The sequence below is a fragment of the Tauraco erythrolophus genome, chromosome 5, assembly GCF_009769465.1.
Source record: "Tauraco erythrolophus isolate bTauEry1 chromosome 5, bTauEry1.pri, whole genome shotgun sequence".
Taxonomy (NCBI): Eukaryota; Metazoa; Chordata; class Aves; order Musophagiformes; family Musophagidae; genus Tauraco; species Tauraco erythrolophus.
In genome coordinates, this window is record NC_141469.1 from 9418329 (window position 1) to 9439423 (window position 21095).

Consider the following 21095-nt stretch of genomic DNA (forward strand, 5'->3'; position numbering starts at 1 on the left):
CAATGATTTTATAAGTTTACTTACACTGCCTAATATGCATCCTTCAACCCCGACTCTTTGAGCAAGGTGAAAAACTAACACACTCCACTCAACTCACAAACAATTCAAGTGCTGTGATCCAAAACCCTGCGATTTTTACAGGCATTTTTTATTCTGAAAGCATAGGAACTCAATGGAATGGATACCATATTTATCCAGTGATCAGTACAAAGGAAGTCTAATCCCTGATTTTCATCTTTAGATGCTTTTCAATAGACAGCATAATTTTTACATCAGATCCTGTATCTTATTTAATCCTTAGACTATGAGGTTAAACTGGTATTTGGAGACCTGTGGTGATGGGGGAGGAGGGATGTTTGTTAGCTAGGCAATGGGTCCAGTTCATTTAGTGGTGGACAAGAGTGTGTGTAAATGTCAGATACTGAATTCTCCAGATATAAGTACAAGAAAATGTTTACCAGTTCATAAATAAAAAGAGAAGAGAACAAATACCTGGCTAAGGTTTAGAGCAGTAATGAGAAGACTAAAGCTGTGTCTATATTAGCAGCTGGGTTTTAAATAAGAGTGTGGTTTTCAAGTGAAGCCCTTGATTGTCCCAACTTCATGCATATTGATTCAGTTCTCAGAGTGGTCTAGGATCAACTAGATCCCTCTAGGAGAAAACAAAACTGGAAGTTCAGGTCCAAATATGTTCCAGTGTTTGTTGGAGTTCATTAGGCTCCATCCTCCGGTTTGCCACCATGAGGTCATCTGGGAAGACCAAATACAAAAGAGTCAAGATAAGGATCTCAAATGCTGATGGCTCTTACAGCACCCTGAATTATTTTTGGCGCTCTATAAGGGGCTAAATGCCATGAACCCTTTCCTGTTTGTTGCTGCTGCCAGCCCCCTGCTCTTTTTTGCAATTCTGGTGCTCCTTCCTCATCCATCTGAACCTATTTGGATTTGAAATCCTTGTGCTCCTGTAACTACCCATGTTTCACTTGCTGCCTTCCCTTGCTGAATTCCCATTTCTTTTTGTTTCCACTTTCTATAATGCCTTTTCTACTTTATTTACCATCTTCTGCCAAGTTTATAGTTACCTGTTTTACCTCATAAAATTCAGACACCTGCAACTCAGAGCCTCAAGGAAGTGGCAGTCTTTGAGTTGTGCAAGGGTTGAGATTTTAGTGCCATCAAATAATCCTGCTGCCTACCTGGAAGTCATTAATCTCATGATGGTTGCTGATAGAGGAGATTGACAAGCAATGAGGAATTCAACCAGATAAAAAAGTAAAGGTAGAGTCTTTGAAAGTCAGGAAAAACATCCATGCTTAGGAACACCAGAGCAGACATGCACTGTTTATGTGGAGCCCGAAAGCATCTTTGCTCGAGAGCATGCCAGCAAGCTGGTGTCATGTCTGAATGCCAGAACCCCTTGGGACAGAAACATCATGTAGGAGAATCCAGAGACGAGCGCCCATTCTGGCATTCCCTGTTCCCCATAGAAGGCTCCTGCAGGGGCAGGCCAAGAAATACCTCCTCCTGAGTTTCCAGCCAGCCCTGGCATCAACAACCGCTTGTGCCAATGCTCTGGATTCCAGCCCCACAAAGCGTGCTGCTTTTTCTGTATGTTGCTCTGGGGCAGGGGGAGTCCGTGCCTGACCTTTCTGGTAGGCTTACAGCACCGGGCGCAGAGCCACAGTGAAACTGTGCTCACTGCTGGTCTCACCTTTATAACGCTTTCTACAGAGTCATCAGCTGTGGAAAAATTCTTCCATGGAACAGCTATCTCAGAAATTACCTCTCCAGTCCCAACTCTGTGTGAGTGCCTAGCTCAGCCCCAGCACTGGGGAGCTGTGTGTAACGCATGCCGTGAAAGCGCCGCTCTCCCAGGCTTCGGTCCTGAGAACCTACAATGCAGCCCCTTTCTCACACTACTGCCATGGATTACCTTGCTTACAGGGCAGTAACTTTGTGGAACCTCTACTTGACACACAAACACAACAGTAAGTACCTTTTGGAGGTTTCTGTTTATCTGAAATACAAAGCAGTTCCTGGCAGAGGTGCTGGTTGATTGCAGTAACCCCTCTCTCCCTCGTGTGTCTCAACAAGCAGAAGTTGCTGTGTCAACTTCTCAGTTCTTTTTCCCGTCCTCAGCCAGCCCCTGAACGGGAGCTGCAAGGATGCACTCCTGCTGCTGTGACTGTCTGTAGTCGTGAGTCCCTCTGCAGAAATGCTGTGCAGCGCAGACTCATCCCTCTCATTTCAGGAGGCTGGGAGCTGTGCTGGTTCCTAGTTTCAGCGAACAGCTTGCAGACAGCATCAGTTAGAGTCTCGTGGCGTTGGAAAGAGAGCAAGGGCTATTGTTGCCTGTACAGCATGTTGAGTTCATGTAGTGCCATACTGTTACCAGTATGGGATGGAGATGTAGGCAGGCTTGTGCATCAGCAGGAATGCCAGAGAGGGCAGCCCACAGCATTCTTCACAGCTCCCTAGCATGTGAGTCTGCAGGGAATCAAGTAGATTCCCAGCAAATGCTCATAAGAGGCCTCTGCTGTCCTGAGATCACTTATCCATTACTCTTGGGGAACAGTAGATTTTCTACCTCCTTTCTTTATGGCACAGGCTACAAAAAGAGGGGTGCAGGATGAGACAGAAATTCATATCTCAATAAAAGAGGGAAAGAGGAGGTTTTCTTGCTGAGAGGGTGCCACCCCTCCCACCCAAGCTGGCTCTGCCATCTGATTCTCTAACTGTTATTAATTTTTCCTGTGCTGTGCTAAGGCTGCTGCTTTAACAGCTCTTATCAAGCTTTCCTTCACCTGTCCTTTCTCTCTGTAGCTTGACGGTAGAGGCTTTGACTGTTGTGGATTGATGCCAACCAGCAGCTAAGCACCCACAGAGCAGCTCACTTGGTCCTTCCCTCAGTGAGACAAGGGAGCGAATAGGAACACCAAATGCAAAACAAAAATCGTAGGTCAAGATAAAGACAGTCCCATAAGTGATGGAAAGGAGGAGGGAAAAAATCCATAAGTGATGCAAGGGCAATCACTCACCTCTTCCCACCATCACACCGATGACCAACTAGGCTCTGAGCAACGGCTACTTTGGAAGACAAAACCTCCCAGTTTTTATTGCTAAGCAGGACGTTATATGTTGTGGGATATCCCTTTGGATGATTCGAGTCACCTGTCCTGACTGTGCCCCATCCCAATTTCTTGCCCGCTCCCAGCCTACTTTCCAGGAGGGTGGGGCCAAGGGCGCGGAGTGAGGAAAAAAAAAAAAAAGGTGCCCGTGACCCTTTGCAAGCACTGTTCAGCCACAGCCAAAACACTGCTGTGTTATCCAGACTGTTTTAGTCACAAACGTGAAGCACAGCACCGTATGTGCTGCTGTGAAAAAAGTTACCTCCATCCCAGACAGACCCAGTACAAGAGCCCAGTGTCACAGCGGGTCTACAGCACGTCCCACAGTGTAAATGGGCACCCAAACGCTGCCAGTGATCCTCTGTCTTCTTTGTGTCTCACTGCATTTGTAAGCGTTAATGTGGTACTGAAACATTTGTAAGAAATGGGAAGACAGTGCAGTGCTTCTTGGAGAGGCCTGCAGTTTTGGTCGTGAAGCCTGGGGGTAACTTCCCTGCAGAAAGTTTTGAACAGTTTTATGACAATGTTTTGGCCCTAGGCTGGACTCTGATCCAAAGTAACCTTCCTAAACCAAATATGATGGAGATATGAAGTGTTTCAGCGCCAACCTCACAGATCGGCTCAAACGCTTGCTTTGGGCTAAGGGACTTCCCGATGTGGAAAACCTAAAAGCCAAGGTGTTCTCCTGCAGTCCTTTTAGCCATTTAATCTTTCACTCATTTCGTTTGCACAGTGCCTCACCCTGTTTCTGCAGCTAAATACTCACAAAGGGATCTGTTACAACTCGTGAAAACCATGCCAGTTTTTATTAAAAATCCCTGTCACGCTTTGTGACTGTTTTGCTAACGAAGCAGCTGCACAGATGTTGGGATACCATTTATACCGGTATACATCACTGATGGGTGGAGACCAGTCTTAGTTTTAATTCTGAGGTGTTGTGTGGCAGGTGTTGCTGTAGTGTGTTGTATCCACCCTGCCTTACCCGATCCAGTACGTGCCATCGGCCATGCTCCTTAAGGTTGTGCTCTTGTTAGTGCTTTTCAGGTAACGGGATTTGGGCAGAGTCACTATTTGCATGGGAAACATCCTTGGAAAAAACAAAAGTGCTGAACGAAGGTTGTCTGAAATGCCATGTAGTGTTTTTTCCTTGCTGCTCAGTAATTCATCGGTGGTGTAGTTGGGAGGCGATTTCCAAGTTGGTATCTTTTAAATGTCAGACTTTTTTAAACTAGTTGTGGTAATGTGATACCATGGTGACATTTACCATCAGCAAGAAGCATTAGTCTGGGGATCCTAGCCTTCTGCAGCAGGCAAGAGGTGAACTTTGAAAACTTGCCTCTTCAGGAGGTGCCAGTGACACCACACATGCAACACTGATCCGTGTTAGGATGACATGAGGAAGCAATATCTTTTGTAGCTATCAGTTTTCCTTTAGTCACATAAGCAAATTTAAACCCAAAATCCAGAGCTGACAAAATGTTGAAAGTGAGAAACAATGCCAGTAAATCCAACTGTCTTTCCACGTAGCCCTGTCGCTTCTCAGGCAGCTCTGTGGGAGTGTGTCTGTCTCACCCGGCTGGGTTTGAAGGTATGTGTGTGGGCCTGGGAAATGATGTTTGCAGCTGAAAGTAAAAAAGCTGAGATAGCTGGCTGTGTTGTCAGCCTTCAGAAATAAAACCGTGGGCATATCAGAGGACCCAGTACTGCAGAGAGAAATCTAAATAGAACTAATAACTCTGCGAAACCTGAAAGAAGGGACTACATCTCTAGCGTTTGAAACTGAGCTATCTGGAGAGATGCTTAAGGGAAACGTACCTGTTTTAAAGAGAACTGTCTTCCAAGAAAACCAAATGAATTTGAGCAATATGTGAGTACTCAGGATTCCTGGAAAGAATGAAATAACAAGACCATTATATTTTTGTCCTCTGTCTAAATATCAAGAGCCAGTTATTAACAAATGACCCCTGCATCCATGCCTCTGATTTTGCACATGCTCACTGACCCTTGCAATGCAGGATTTTGCACACTTGATTCTGAATGAAAAATATCTTATTGGATAATGTGCTTTATCTTCAATATTTTGCTCTGGGAGGCATAGCAGAAGTGAACGAGCTCCATAACAGATAATACCTCCTATCACCTACATACCAAAACTTCATGTGGCTCTTTGGCCAGAATGTGAACATCCATATGAATTGATGCCTCTTAATATACCCAGGTATTGAAATTGATTGGTATTGATAGGTATAAAAATAAATTGGTATTAAAATTCATAGTTATTGATGCCTATCAATTGGTATTGATGTCTACTGATGATTACCGTAACCATAACTATCTATGTCTGTCAAAAGGTATTGATAGGTATCAGTGTGTATCTAAATCAGTCTATCAATACCTACCTATCAATAGATACTGAAAATGATAGGTATTAAGGGCTATTGCTGTTGAAAAGTATCAATATCCATAGGTATAGATGCCTATTGATATTGAAATTAGCATCAAAATCAATAGGTATCGATGACTAATGAAATAAGTAGCTATTGAAATCGATAGATATTGATGCCTATCAATGTTTATTGATGCCTATTGATTTCAAAATCAGTATACAAACTGATGGGTATCAATGCCTCCCTTTTGATACCTATTGATATCAGGAAGGATCAATGTCTAACCATATCAAAATCAATATTGAAATTGTGTCAATAGGTATGGATGCCTATTGATACTGAAAGCTTTCGATGCCTACTGATACAGAGATTGGTATTGACAGACATGGATATTAAGAGATGTCAGTTCCTTTCAAGAGATACCATACTCTTTCAGTGCCTTTTTGTTATCAAAATTAGTAGTGAAATAGGTTTTGATGCATACCAATATTGAAATTTGGTTTCAAAATCAAGATGTACTGATAAATCTACTTATTGGTAGGTAGCAACGCTTTTTGATAGATATTGAAATCAGTATTAAAAATGACAGGTATTGATGCTTATCAGTATTGAACAGTGTTGATATTGATAGGTGTTGGTGCCGGTTGATGCCTATTGATATCAAAAGGCAACGAAGCATGTGAGTATCAATGCCTGTCCATATCGCAGTTTTGAAGTCAATAGGCATCAGTGGGTAGTGATGCCAATGGACATTGACATCAGTAAGTAGCAATGCCTCCTGGTGTCAAAATAGGTATCAAAATTGATAGTATCGATGTCTTTACTATGCGCAGAGACTTGCAAGTGGGAGTACATACAACTACTGTGTACCCAGTAATTATTCATTGGCTAGCACATTGGTAGGAACAACATTCTGTTAGGTCAACCTGAAACGTGTGCACCACTCCTAATGCAAACATCTAATGAGTCTCTGCTGGTCAGTCGGGTGGAGAGGCATTGGCCTCTGCTGCTTCTTGGAACAAACTGTTCCTTGATCTTGCTGACTTTTGACTATTACTTCTTTGAGGTTTTTTACCTTTTCATGGCAGTATTTGTCTCTCGAGTCCTTGAGTCACTGCTTCCAAGTAAAAAATTTCACTTTCATCTTTGTTTTTACTTATTTTACTTCTTACTACTTTTTCTTCTTATCTTGCATTGCTTTAGCTTGCCTACTCTCTCACAGCTCAACAATAATTTTTCCATAAAGCTAAGCCAAGGTCATACCTCTGTGCTTTGCAGAACTCAGCCTCAGACCACAGAAATCTGAACTCCTGGACAATGGGTCTGCGTTCAATTTACAGAGAAGAGATGGCAATGGATCAGTATGTCAGAATTCCTGTTTAATTACACTGACTTGTTATATCCTTTACATTTAGTGGAGATGAATGTTTAAAGGCCAGACTTAACCAGGAGATGTCCCACTCTTAGACGTAATGATGAATTAATTTACAACTTGGAGAACTCCTTGGTGCTTTAGTGATTGTGCACACATGAAATGAAGAGCAAAATCTGATTCTCATTCTTCTTGAGACAATCTAGACCCATATACAGATATGAAATTCACTTAGTCTCCAGCATCTGTATTTTATTCCTGTATCTGAAAACATCTCTGTCCATATGGCTACAGACAATTGCTTTTCTTTCAAAGAAAAAAATGTCTGAGCAGTGCAACTTTTTCGTCTAATTTTACTTTTCCTACCACAGTCTCATTTAAGTTTCCTTAAGGTACATTAATACTAAACAGACATCTTGGCTGTAACTTTTTTGCCCTTCCTAAATGGTTACTCCAAAGTTAGCAGGCTTTGTAACGTTCCTGAAAAGGTACTAGGTTATTAAATCAGGCAAAGATTTTAAGAACAGAACTCTCATGGAAAACATGCTGTTTCTCTATCCTTTTCGTCTATATTAAATGCTTTCTGTCTCAAGTATTTCTGCTGATCATCACAGGCTGCATATATGTTAAAGTATTAGGTCAGAGAGAGGATGTCCTGGCAACATGCATCTTTCCATCCTCCTTCCTTGCCTCGCATTGGTTTGTGTTGTCAAATTGTCTTGGAGAACACAAACTGAGTTCCTTTTAGATTAAACTAAGACAAAAGGCAGGCTACAGGAGCATATTTAAAGTGTTTAAACTGCTAATGGTCATTCAGTGCAGGAGACTGGGGTAGAACCAGTATAAGGCATTTCCCCTTCCCTCCAGAAACACCTGTAGCAAGGGTTTTTGGTTTCCAGCAACGCCAATTTTGCTCTTCAGACTTGCTCTGATTGTGCTGCACAACCTGCTAATGAAAGCGTAGCCACAATTATGCTGTATTCTCATCAACCTACAAAAGTATTTAAAGTGAGGTGCGAGTCCTAAAAATAGGCTTAAATATTAGCATTTTGGTGCTGTTTTCAACAAGATAGCATTTTAATAAATAATAGCCTGCAAGCTCAGTTTAGTCCCTACCATCACTAATAAAGCCTACTGGCAAATACAGGTCGTCAGCACAGTAGTTTGGTGTTTTAGTCTTTAAAGCAGATGTGTCATACTTAGCGTTTGTTTAATCCTGATGTTATCAGATGTATGTGACAGAAATTTAGTAGGGAATTCTATTGATGGTTACCAGAGTGAAATAGTATTCTGTTCTTTTATAGATATACTTTGCTGAGTTAAAAGGCTAGTAGTTCTTATTTTCATCACTAAAATAAACGCAAAGAACTCTTGTCTGTATTGAGAGGTCATGTTTCTGAAGTGCAGGAGAGCTGTTTCTTAATGATGGTGACTTGAATGGAACTGTACCTGCAGACCTGAATGTCACTCATTGGCACCACAAAACTCCAGAGAAAAGCTTTCCTGTTTAAAATCTTGGGCTGTTTGTTTTTACATGGTGGCTTTCCTTCTAAACTGCAAGAATATAGATAGCATAACTCCTGCCACAGCTCAAACCATGACATGGATGCTTTTAAAAAAATTGCCATCATGATTTTTCTCTGAATGTTTGTTATTAAAGCCAATCAAATGAAATAAAAATTATTCCTGCTGCTTTTTTTTCTCATTCTGCAGATCGCTTTTACTGTGGAGGCAGTCCTGAAGTATAGACCTCCATACTTACTGATAAATTAGTAAACTCATTTACTTTCTGAATTCTCTTTGATTATTACAAAGTGTACAATAATTGAGAAAATGCACTCCAAGAAACATCAGTTTTACGAGGCAAAGAATAAGGCCACTTCTGTGTTATTTCTATGAAGTGTTCCCCTACTCTTAGGCAACCATTTTTTTCTGTGTAGCTTTGTTGATTCAGATGAGCATATGGCCTTACCTAAAGAAATGATTCCTGGGAGTGGCAGAAGAAAAGAGTCAACTACCTCTGCATTGACTACTATGTATTAGGTGCTTGGACTATTATAACTCGGTGGAATTTGAATTAGGAGTACAATTTAACAAACATGCTAGAAGAAGTGGTCAGAAAAAAACCCTAACCATTCTGCCCAGTAAGCAAGTAAGGGCTCATCTGGCAGATTAAAGAACTTCAAAGCTTGTCTGTGTAATACCACGAAAAGAAAACTGGATTTAGAGATCTTTTGGTAGCTGTGTTTGGAATGGAGAGAACAAGTACACTGAGAAGTGAGGAAAAGCTCATGTTTGGTGGGCCTTTTGTTTCAGAGAACAGCTGTGTGTATAATAGGGAGAACTGTATACCTCTTAGAGGACTTTAGCCTTAGTCTTGGACACTTTTTAGACTATTTTGAGAATCAGTATGTACATGGGGATATTTAGTATATAGACACTTTTAAAAGCTCTATCTACAAACTGCTTGTATTTGCTAAAATGGAGATTCGTGGGCATTGTGTTGCACACAGAGTGAAGGATCAGTTTGCTTCAAGAGCCATGTGCCCTCTGAAGAAATGAGCTGAAAATCGAAGTGTCCTGAGGCACAGAAAAAGGCCCATTTTGAGGAAGGTCAGTATTGGTTTATTCAGAACAGCAATTGGACTTAGAAAGTCTCATGAAAGAGTGACTGATAGAGAGCTAGTGAGCGCTCTGGAAAGGCACCAAAGATGCCAAAGAAAGAGAGAATACTTAAGCCTTTTCAGTCCAAACAAGACTAGACACACGAAGTCTAAATATGGAGGGCTGAAACCCAACAGCTTGATGAATGTCTAGACAGCTGTTTCAGATTGTGACGTGTTTATACCACTGAGCTGCATAGAGAAGTCCAAATTTCATTCAGTCACAGGATACTCGCCCACTGTGAAAACTAGCAAGGCTTTCTGGCACAAAAATTGCTTCAGAAAGAGGGTGCTCTTGCTGCATTTAGTAACCAGGGGACCACCAGTGCGATGCTTTTGCGTGGCCAACGGAGCCCAAATGACTCCTGTCTCTTGCTGCTGTTGCACCTTCTGGGAGGAACAGCTGCCAAGAATGGAAACAACATAAAGAATATCCATGAAGAACAGGAGAAGAGGAAATAAGAAGCATTAAAATGAAAGAAAAGACACAAGACGGGTTCTCCTCAATTAATGGAAGAATTTTGATGAGGAAACTTTATATTGACTGAAGCAGAGTAACTGTTGAGGGAATGTATAATTTGTGTTTGGGAAGCCAGATCTAGCCGCTGATTTCCAGTGAAGAGATACTTTGAAAAGTGCTATTCACTTTCACCATGCAGATTATAAATATATTAGTAAAATGTTATGCGTTCATTACTTACTCATAGGAAGGGATGGCTCGTCAGATTTAGGGTTCAAGCTAGTGCATTTTCCAGGAAAATTTGTATGTCCAGCTCCTGCTTTGAAGTAAGAAACCAAATTGCAGATTGTTTTCTTAGACAGTTGGAGCTTGGTATATCTAACAAGCAATTTTCTCCTGAAAATGTTATTGCTGTGGTATCAATGAAATTCTTTAGTTCATCTACTGTTTTTGCTGTTTGTCAGAGGAATCTGTTGATTCAAGACAGATTTAGAGTAATTATGGCATAGATTTGGACATTAAAACCATTACAAATGTCTGGAGAGTTCAAGTGTTTTGCTGTTCTGGTCATCAGCTTCTCTTCTGTTTTCCTTTTACTTGCGTAGGCTTTAAGTTGTTTGATTAATTTGACCTTTAATTCAAAGTATGAAGGTTGGTATCTACGAGTATGGAAGAAGTGCTTTGACCTTGATCATGGGAAAAATTAACATTTCGCAGAGTATTCCAAGAAGATTCTAAAAATCATGTCCCAAAATTGGGGTGAAAAAGATGGGGAGAGGCATTAACCCTCAAATTGTAGATTTTATGTCTTTTTCCTTTCAGAACTGCTACTGTAATACTAGAACAGAAGAATTAGTGATTTCTAAGTCTGGCACCTAAAGCAGTGAAGAATAAGGCTGCCTCTCCCTATGGAATGTAGCAATCAGCAGTTCTAACAGATAAAAAAAAAAGAAAAGTGTCAGGAAATGAGGACATTCCCAACTCTGGATCATACATTTGGCACATTCACTAAGGGACACTTTGTGGTTTCTCATTTACCACAAAATAGCTGTGGAATTGCCCTTCATATATGTTCTCTTCTGGTTTGGGTGGTTTTGGGTTTTTTTGTTGTTGTTTTTTGGTTTGCTTGTTTTGTTTTTGTATGAGAGGGGAAGACATGATGCTCAAATGTCTGTATTCTTATAGTACAGGAAAAATGAATGGCAACAACCCTCTTTTCAAAATCCAAATTGAGTTTCACAAATATCAGCAAATATTTTTATAAGATGATTTTGGATTATCAAGAAAAATCTGTATTTTTTAAATTAACAAAAATAGGCACACATTTAAAATAAACTGACTGTGGTGATATTTCATGTACAGGTTCTGTTGCCAGTGTGACTAAAAATCTGTATGTACACACAATAGGGATAACACGGCACAAGGACTGAATGTGGATTAAGGAATAGTATCAGAAGGAGAACTATATCCTAAGCATCTAAATCTGTATATTGCTTTATTTTTTAAAAAAGTAAATTGTTAATTGCCTGGGGCACCTTAGCACCCAGTCTGATTTAAGAAATTGTCTAATTTGGGGTATGATAATAGTCCAGTTGATGTCTCTGGGCCTAAATATGTGTAAAACAGTGTTTGCGGAGTTACTGGGTCTACCTGGCAGGCAGTTAACTTTCTTCATTGCAGCCTGCGTGGTATTGAAAATAGTGGACAAAAATTTTGTTGTTGGTGGTTTTGCTTTGTTTTCAAGCAAAAGAACGTTGTATTTTTGTAACCACTTGAGATCTGAGTGTTGATTTTTCTATTGCATTATTTTACACAAGAAAAGGTTGGATGTTAGGAAGTATTTCTTCTCTGAAAGGGTTGTCAGCCACTGGAATAGGCTGCCCAGGGAGGTGGTTGAGTCCCCATCCCTGGATGTGTTTAAGAATAGGGTGGATGATCTACTTGAGGATATGGTTTAATGGGGATTAGGGACAGTTGGACTCGATGATCTACAAGGTCTTTTCCAACCTAGAAATCTATCAATCTATGAAAAGAGGAAAATGAATTAGCAGAACAGCTTTATCCAAAAAGTTATTAACTGCCAGGTTACAATTGCTTCTAACAACATTTTATATAAAGAGAACAAATCAGTAAATATTAGTCATTAGTGTTAATCTGATATGTTAAAACAATTAAGCTATTTAAACGTTAGTTTTTATAAATCATACTTTTCTAGAAGACTCAACATATGAAGTTTAGAGTGAATTTGCAAACACCAATGTGCTTTATTGCTATCTGTGGGCTTCTTCTGGTCTTACCGTAACGAAAAGCTGCGCAGGGGTATTCTGACTGCGATTTGAAGATTCCTCAAAGTTTGGGTTGCTTATTCACTCATGCACGTTTATGAAGTTCTTCTCTTGGAGTTATCTTGCTAATCTCAGGGCAATAGAAGTCACTCTTGATTTCCACTGTGCTGGTGAGATCGCAGCTTTCATCCTTTTATGATTGTCTTTGCCACTAAAAGAAAAAGAAAACTGGGAGGATTTCTCTGAATAGAAAAGAAGGAATTGCTGGTGACATAGCCATTGGTTGTCCTGGGAGTACTCGCTGCATACTTCAGTTTAATTTGCTTAATATAGGTAATTAATTAAGCAACTACAAATTGATAGAAATGTATTTGTGGATTCAGTCTCTGTAAATTAGTGATAAACAATTTGATACTGCAGGATGTTAGTGCTTTCTCTGTGGGGCTTAATGATCTCTAATGCCTCAGCAGTCGATTGTGGAGCTCATCGTGTTTACCTATTAAAATGAAGTCATTACATTTTGCTGTAGAAATCTTAGAATGCTCTTGGTACTACCTGTATTTGGCTGTGAAATTCTGATCGTGAACAGGACCTGAATGTTTAGCTGAATCCTGGTGGACAGAACCCTCTGTTATGGGGAGATAAATACTCTTTTAGCTTTAGAGGGTGTTTGTAGAGATGTGGAGGACTCAGCTGAAGCATCAGCAGTTAATTCAGTGGTACAGGACATTCTGCAACCTGAAATTGAACAGAATTACCCTTTTTTTTGTTTTTTAAAGCCTCACCTACCTGATCTTTCTCAAGTCTTCTACACAGCAACTATATGAGACAATTTTTGAACTGTGATGCATTTTATGGGACTCAAGGGATTAAGGTGTCCTCTTCAGAACTTGATTTACAAACATTTGGGTATGCATGCTTCTGTGTAATGTCATTTGAAAACATAATGCTACTCATGAGGACCAGTGACTTCAGGATTAAAATATGTATCTCCCACAAAGGCAAAGAGTGGTCTCCTAAAGGGTGGAGATTATTTGAAATGCTTGGGGTGAATGGCTAGAATTTGTCTAGAGACAGCTGTAGTGCGCGCAGGCACTGTGCCAACAGCGTGTGCAGTTTGGGTAGCTACATATGCAGCTACTGAGTCTGCATGCACAAATGATACATTTTTGAATGTGAAACCTGTAGAACAAAATTTGGAGTCTAAACCGAAAGAATTTTTGAAATTAGATTCAAGACCAAGCCTTCCTTCTTTCCTAAACAGCATTCTTGCTGTTTTTCTTCCCTCAAACTATTTAAAGGAAACTGATAATTTAGCTGGAGTACAGGCACATGGTTATTAGTGTCATCTGTACCCAAGAGATAAGTGACGTAACCTTAGTGCAAAGAAAAAAAACTTGTTTCTTGCAAAAGTGTTTTTTTTCTTGAGGAAATTAATGTGGTTTGTTGTCACTGTCAAGCAGTGTAACATACTTATGAACCTAATCTCTTAGAAAAAGTATTGTTTGTTAATTTTTGCAAGCTGTGGCCTTGCAAAAATACAGGAGATTTTCCTGTATCTGGAACAAAATGATTTCTCAATAGGGAAGTGTAAACTGAACGTACTGGCTTTATTAATAGATGTTAAAAATATAAAAAATGTTAAGATATTTTCAGCTGGTGTCCTATGTTTGTAGCATATCTAGCAAAAGTCTTATGTAAGTCTCAGACCTAAAATATTAGTGTAATTTTAAAAAATGAGTCAAGCATTAAGAGTTTTTTCCTGCAGTTTTAAAAAAAATAGTGTAGACAGAGCAAAACCAGTAAGTACAGAGATATGAGATATAATGATTTAGTCCAAAACTTGGGCTGAAATGTGTGTTCTCCATCCCTTTTATTAAAGTTGTGCAATGAAGCACATAGGAGCCATGCAGCAGCATGAGAACAAGCAGGCCCTTTGGCTCTCCAGCAGAGAGTTGCGAAATTCAGCTTTAAGAAAGTGGAAGCATCTAACCAATAGGTAGCCCTAGATCAGCCCATCTGGCTTCCTTGGGCTGAGACTGAAGCCATGACCTCGTTATGCAAACTCAAGCAGTTCAGATCATGCCAAAAAAAGTAAGAGCTGGAGATCTTCAAGGAATGTTGCAATCATGCAGGGAGGTACTAAGTAAGTTTAGACTATTCCAGAGCCAGACAAATGAGCAAGAATTTGCTGAACTATGTTTTTAGCCTTGGACATCAAAGTCCTTTGAACCTCATCTCAGTAACCTAGCACATTTTTGCTTTACTTGTGCTTAATGCTCTCAGACCTGGCCTAAATTTTCATGGGGTTAAATGTGTCTATTTTTGTGCTATGAAAAGTAAACAGGGTTAGTGTGGCAGACATCTTGCTAAGTATGATTTCATTTGGTGCATATGCTGGAAATGACGTGCAGCTTTTGAACCCTCTGTCAACTAATTCCTGGTGCAATGTTCAGGCTGAGATGGTGGTCCTCAATCAGAGTACAATGTGTTGTGTTTGATACATGAACTTACTAATATTATCATACACTTTGAATGGCAATTGCTATATAGAATTCTCTGTAATTACAAAACATAGGCTCAGGAAAAATCCTAACTCCTGGGAAGCTAGTGGCATAAACACTCATTCCCAGTGAAATGAGAATTTCAACTCATGCTTTTGGTTTCAATAGTTGCTTACAAACTGCAGGTACGTGGAAGGAATTTTTAAAATAAGATGAGTATCAGTGTCTTCTTCCCTTAGGTGGGCTTTGAGATCTCCTGACTTCGAGATGAACTCACAAAAACAAAGCGTGCATGTGTGCATGTAGTAGAAAAGGATTTTGTGTGTTTGCTTTAGCTTGATTTTCTGGACTGCTAGTTTTTCATGGAAAAATACAGAATTCAGGGTATTAGCATATCTTTGGCAAATTTAAAAGGATTTAAAACATTTAACCAGCTGATGTTAATTGTATTCTGAAGGGTAAAAAGCTTACTCAGTCAATGGTGCTCCTTCGCTGGGGACAGTACGTGACAGAAGTACGCATTTTCAGTACTTACTCATTCTGCTCGCAGGAAACGACAGGGCTTACACAGTCGGTGGGTGATCTTGGGCTCTCATTATGTTGCCCAAGGTTTGGTCACTGATTTCCTTCACTGAAATGGAAGTTCTGCAAACAAGATAACTAGGATGTCTGAGGCATGTGTCAGGCACTACTGAGTGCACAATGCTTGCAAGGTTTCATTAAGGCAGTCATGAAAGATGCTTAATTTCCTTAAAAACGGGCAGACCCCAGAGAACCCACAGGAGCAGCTCTTTGAAAAGCAGGAAATAAATATAAACATGTAAAGATAGAGCCAAATCATTGCTCTAGGCTCTCGTGCCAGTTAGAATCATAGAATGGTTTGGGTTGGAAGGGACTTCAAAGATCATCTAGTTCCAACCCCTCTGCCATGGGCAGGAACACCTTACTCTAGATCAGGTTGCTCAAAGCTCCATCCAGCCTGGTCTTGAACACTTCCAGGGATGGGGCATCTGCAACTTCTCTGGGCAACCTGTTCCAGTGCCTCGCCAACCTCAGAGTGAAAAATTTCTTCCTTAGATCTAATCTAAATCTGCCCTCTTTCAGGGTATGTTGGGAGAGGAAAAATCCCTTCGCTCCCTCCGTGCGTCTGTCCAGCCTATCAGTCAATATGTGCTTTATTACAGATGTTTTTGACCCAAAGCACTACACCAGAGTGCCGGTACGAGCTGTACTCTGCATGGGACTGCCTGCTACACGGCAGGTGCTCTTTCAGGCTTTCTGAACTTATCTTCTGTAAACTTTTTTCCCCTTTCGTGTGCTGTGGCTGAAGACTCTGCCTGGCTCCCTTAAGTAGCTGGGCCCGTTTCCAGAAGAGATCTGAGACACTGTGGGCTCACCTTTAGCTTTGGCCGAGGGCAGAGATGCTGCTACGGCTGCCTGAATATTTGAGAAGCCGCGTCGGCTGGAGCGGTGGTTTTGGCAGTTACGTAAGGATATGTGTGCTGCAGGATGTGCCCGTTCCTCCTTTAGAGATACCAGATTACAGGCAGTTGGCACGTTTGCTTTGCCCCAGTACGTGCCCTTCCATGTGAAGAACGTAACCAGCCTCAGATTGTCGAAGAAACATAAATGTACAAAAGTTTAAAAGCATGTCCTGGGTAAAAGAGAGAGAGGTTTTCTTTCCCGACTTGTGCAATTTGAGGAGCAAACATAGATGTTTACCCTGTGCCAAAATCTGCCCATGTAAGCAGATCAGACTTTTTTTTTTTTTTAAATGCTGTTCTGGAAGGTCAGAGACTATTTTGTTTGCTGCAGGTTTTCTTGCTTAGTGAAGCAAAGTTCACAGGAGCCACAGTAATGATTTGATTTCCAAGTTTTCTTCATTCTTCACTGTGTGCTTAGTTAAACAGATTTGTGGCAGACTCGGCTTTGAGCAGTAACGAAGAAGATGTAACTTCTAACTAAACAATAAACTCCTTTGTCCACAAAAAAAAAAGGAACTTCAGAATTACTGTTATAAATGGTATGAAATGACTTGAGGGCTCTTTGCATCCTGTATGCTTACATTATGTGCACTAAAAATTTACTATGCAGCTATTTGAGGTTCTGCCTCTGAACATCCTCATGTGCAAAGGCTCTGCCACCTCCTACAACTCTCATTGCTCCCCTAAAGTCTGAGGCAGAAATTTGGAGTTAGACACATCCAGTGTGCAAATGCCGCGTTAAGGATAGTTGACCTTTTGTGTTGTGTATGTTCCACACAGCACTGAAGGATTATGCTATTGTCATATGTTAGGGCTGAATCACCAGATCGAGTCTCTTTGCTTTGCCAGGGGCGTTTTCATTTGTATCTCTCTACCATTATGTCTCAATGTCTTATTTGCAAAACAGATAATAAAGCTCTACTTGATAAGGGTGCCGTGGCTTTTTCTTACGTTTGTGAACTTTTTACTGAGCTTGTGTTTCCGATAAGCTCTTAGCAAAGCGGAAGCATGACAGTGTGGACTCTGTTTTGGGTCTGTATTAATGCCAGCCAGAGACAGAGGCAGTCAGCTAGGGCTGGGTGCTGCGAGGTTGTGTGGCCCATTGATACACGGGATAAGCTGCCCTGGTTATCCCAGTATCCCCCCGCCCTTTTTCGGGGGTGAAAGATGGAGGGAGGGAGGTTAGAGAAGGACTCAACTTCCCTTCCTGTGTAAAGGTTCTTTTGTCCTGGATATTCTGAGCCTCTTGTTCCGAGTCCTGTTTGCTAGTGTTGAACCTCTGAATACATATATGGTAGTGAAACGGAAGTACGTGAGGCACCTTATATTACATTTATGCTGATTAAAACTTTCTAAACTTAAAAAATGAAGTGCTTACTTATGCCATGAAGCTTGTAGAAAAGCTCAGCGATCGATACTGCCACAAGAAAAAGACATTTAATTTAGTTAATCATTTTTTATTAATCATTTTTCCTGTGTGTTAAAACATTGGACGACTTAATTTCTAAAACATATAATTGGTTAAGTAAAATAGCTGAAGTAAACAACAGTTGCCTATTTGTTTGACTAGCATTTTCTTTATTTAGAAGTGATGGCTTCTTTATACCCTTGTTGCCTTGTCTGTGTGTACTATGGAGCTAAAGTTACTCATATTTGAAGTAGGTTTCAGGACAACTGCATCTGAAATCAGTGGACCTCTTAACTATTAAGGGAGAAAATTTGCCCTTTGTCAAAACTGTGATTGAGACATCCCCCACGGGGGATTTCAAGCATGGAAACTGATAAAGTGGTAAACTGAGGAGAGAGAGCTATGTCCACTAAGGATAAACAGAGTATCTCCTCTGCGTTGTAACTTATGTATAATTGTCCTAGGTCCGTTTTCTGCACAGAGGGTGTATGATCTCTTGGCCCTTGTGGCAGACCTCAGTTTCATGGTCTGGAAACAGCTTTACATTCAATGAACTGTGAGTCATCACGTTTGGAAGACGCTCTCCAAGGAGAGACCACAAATAAAAGCAACTCTGGGACAATTCCATAAAGTACCGAGTGGAACCCAGAAGGACCACAGGGGAAGCTACTTCCAAGGTTTCTGCTCTTTCCAGAAATGTTACTACAAGCTGCTCAGTGCAATTTCAACAGCTGATTTTTTTTTTATTTAATATTTTTCTGATCTTAAGGATTCAGATTTTAAGTTGCCTTTTTAAATTATTATTTTTTAAAATCATTTTGGCACTAGGTTGTTACTGAAAAAAGAAATTGATTTTTCTTGTACTTCCCCAATAAACTGGTACCTCTCCTCCACTTTGAGCAACCGGTTATCAGGACACACTCTGCAATCGGAAAATTCGTAATCAGATTCTTTTGAACGCTTCTATGAGTCTTTTCACAGCACCTTTCTCTCACTACATGATTTCTGCCTGCACAAACACAATTTAATATCGAAGTTCATTTAGATTAGCCAGTGTAATGTTGCTTGATGAGCTGCCAGATAGGCACATGTATATACTTCAACTGAGACTGGATCTGTTGCTGCTAAACTCTCACCTGCCCGGGGTTTTCACAATCCATTCTTCCTGTACTTAGGGCATTACCTTGGCTGCTAATTGCTTCACTTGTCGTGTAGAAGATTGTGGTGTTTACCTTCAAGGTGATGCACCAGCTTCATCCTGCTTAACTCGCAGACCTGCAAGTCAACTGCCTGCTTCTAGTTCTCCCCTTGAGGTTTTGTTCTACTGGTTTCCTGTCAGCTTCTGTTTTCAATTAGAATAATTCAGAAACACTTGATTTCAGTAGCTGTGCTTTTAGATTTTGGAATTTAGGAAATTTTACCTACTGGGCATACCTGTTCCCAATTCCCTGTTCCCCTGAATATACAACGTCAGCGGCCGCATATTTGTGCAATGCTGGTGTTTGACTCACAAAAATATTTTAAGCTATCTATGTGCAAAATGTCATGGAGGTATACTTTGTACCGTGGTATGTGCTACAGACCAGGCCAAAGGAGAGGGTATAGTTTAATCATTAGAAACCTTGGACTGAGAGGCATGACTTCAGATTTCTATTCTCAGTTTTAATGCTGACTTAACATGTGACTTGTGCAAGTGATTTAACCTTTGTATGCCCCTGCCTACCCACACATAAAATGAATACGATAATCTCTACTTCTCAAGTTTTGTCATTTAAAAGACTACACTAGTCTCTCTGTTGCAAGCATCCAGTCTGATAGCATGTTAAACACGAAGTTCAGCTCTAAGATTAATTTCCGTCTCCATCCTCATCCCCTAATGGCACAGCTTCTGCTTACTGGGTTACTGGCTCATACACCCAGTTAATGACCTCTCACAACAACTACATTTCAATAAAAGAAAGGAACTATAAACTAGAAGAATACGGCTTGTGAGCGCAGGAGAAAGCATATCTTCCGAGCATGGCCTGTGAATCTGCAAATCACTCCCACAAGCCATCCTGGTAGCTGTAAACCTCAGCTTCAAAGTAAAAGGAAATAACATACCACCTGAGCTTAGTCTTTTTGACCCCCCCCTAATCCAGACACATCAAAAATTCAGTGCTTGTAGATAAGGAGAAGGAAGAAAAAGCCAGAGCACAAATTAACTTTTTTGTGCATAATTTTGTGAAATGGTCAGGTGCCACGTTGCCATAAATGATGTATTTGAATTAGACAAAACTGACAACCGTGTTGCTCTATGGTCTATACGTAAGCCGCGTGAGCAAGTTTTATTTCTGCAGGAGTTAAAAATATTGCACTTAGGTAATTCCTAAGTGGCATAGATTTACATACGCATGAGTCAAAATCTTTTTTTTCCCTTGCTCATGTGAGTAGACCAACTAGAGACAAAATGGACCTCAACAGGATTTGGCCCAACTGTGCATCTGTCTTATCTCTCTGCAGTACATACATCTCTCACAGGAGATGTGAAAGCTTTCCGAAGTTCTTACTCTTGAAGATTTCACGTACCAGCTAAAGTCTTGACAGTGCTGGTTTGGATCCATACTGTGTTCCTCCCCTGAAGTTTCTAATCTTAAAAATAAAGGAGAAGAAAATGGAAGTGGAAGGTCTTAAAAACTGGAGCCAAAAGAGCAAAAGAACAGTTTTGAGTTCTGAATGATACCTGGGTTAAGTTTAACAGTGGGGAGAAACCCAACTTCATTAGCTCCACCTTCATGTGCAGAGACTCTGCAAGAATTAGTAGAAAAGATTCCAAGTGTAAAAGGAGTATTATCAAGTTTTTTTTTTTTTAAAAAGAAGAAAGAAGTAAGTAAAAATATTTTATCAGACACTGCTGCAGCAACAGGTTTCCATGAAAGGCTGGGGAAAAAAGTGCTAAAAAGCCACATATTATTTCCTTGGCTTTGTGCATCTGCTCAGAAATGACACTGAAAAGGGAGACATTAAGAAACCATACAAAAGATCAAAAAATTTAAATAAAATTGAATATATAAGTGACTATATCTGATGAAGATGGGACCAGAAGTTCTGTGTGTTAGCACAAAGCCTGACTCCAAGTCTGAGACAAATTCTTTGAATGCTCCTGGAATGAGTGTTAATGCTGATACAAAGATGGCCGAGTGAGGCACAGTCTAATGGCGTTATTTATTACAACAAAATGCCTGCTTTGCTGAGAGAATAAATATCTAGTAGAGATGACGAGTGAAATTCTGGCCCCACTGATTCCCATAGCAAAACTTTTACTGACTCTACCTGCAGCAAAGCTGTACCCATCACCTTGAATTTTACCAGGCAGCAGCAGAAGACTACTGTGAGGTCATCCCTCACTGTTTTGAGTCCCAGTT

At 40.5% G+C, this 21095-nt stretch overlaps 1 protein-coding gene and 1 long non-coding RNA gene across 3 annotated transcripts in view; one reads left to right on the forward strand and one right to left on the reverse strand.

Annotated features, from left to right (window-relative positions):
• Positions 1-21095, forward strand: part of JADE1 (jade family PHD finger 1) — a 135396-nt gene that overhangs the window by 68244 nt on the left and 46057 nt on the right. The window contains exon 1 of one of the 2 annotated variants that reach the window (XM_086612113.1): positions 12590-12628. The exons of the other annotated variant lie outside the window; for it this stretch is intronic. The gene's annotated coding sequence lies outside the window, so the exon portion shown is untranslated. Of the gene's footprint in view, positions 1-12589; positions 12629-21095 lie in introns of those variants that run through there. 2 annotated transcript variants of the gene reach the window in all.
• Positions 73-12345, reverse strand: LOC147528680 (uncharacterized). Its single transcript, XR_015222161.1, has 3 exons — positions 12308-12345; positions 4944-5012; positions 73-4750 (listed from the first exon to the last, which is right to left on the reverse strand). It is a non-coding gene; the product is annotated as an uncharacterized LOC147528680 (long non-coding RNA).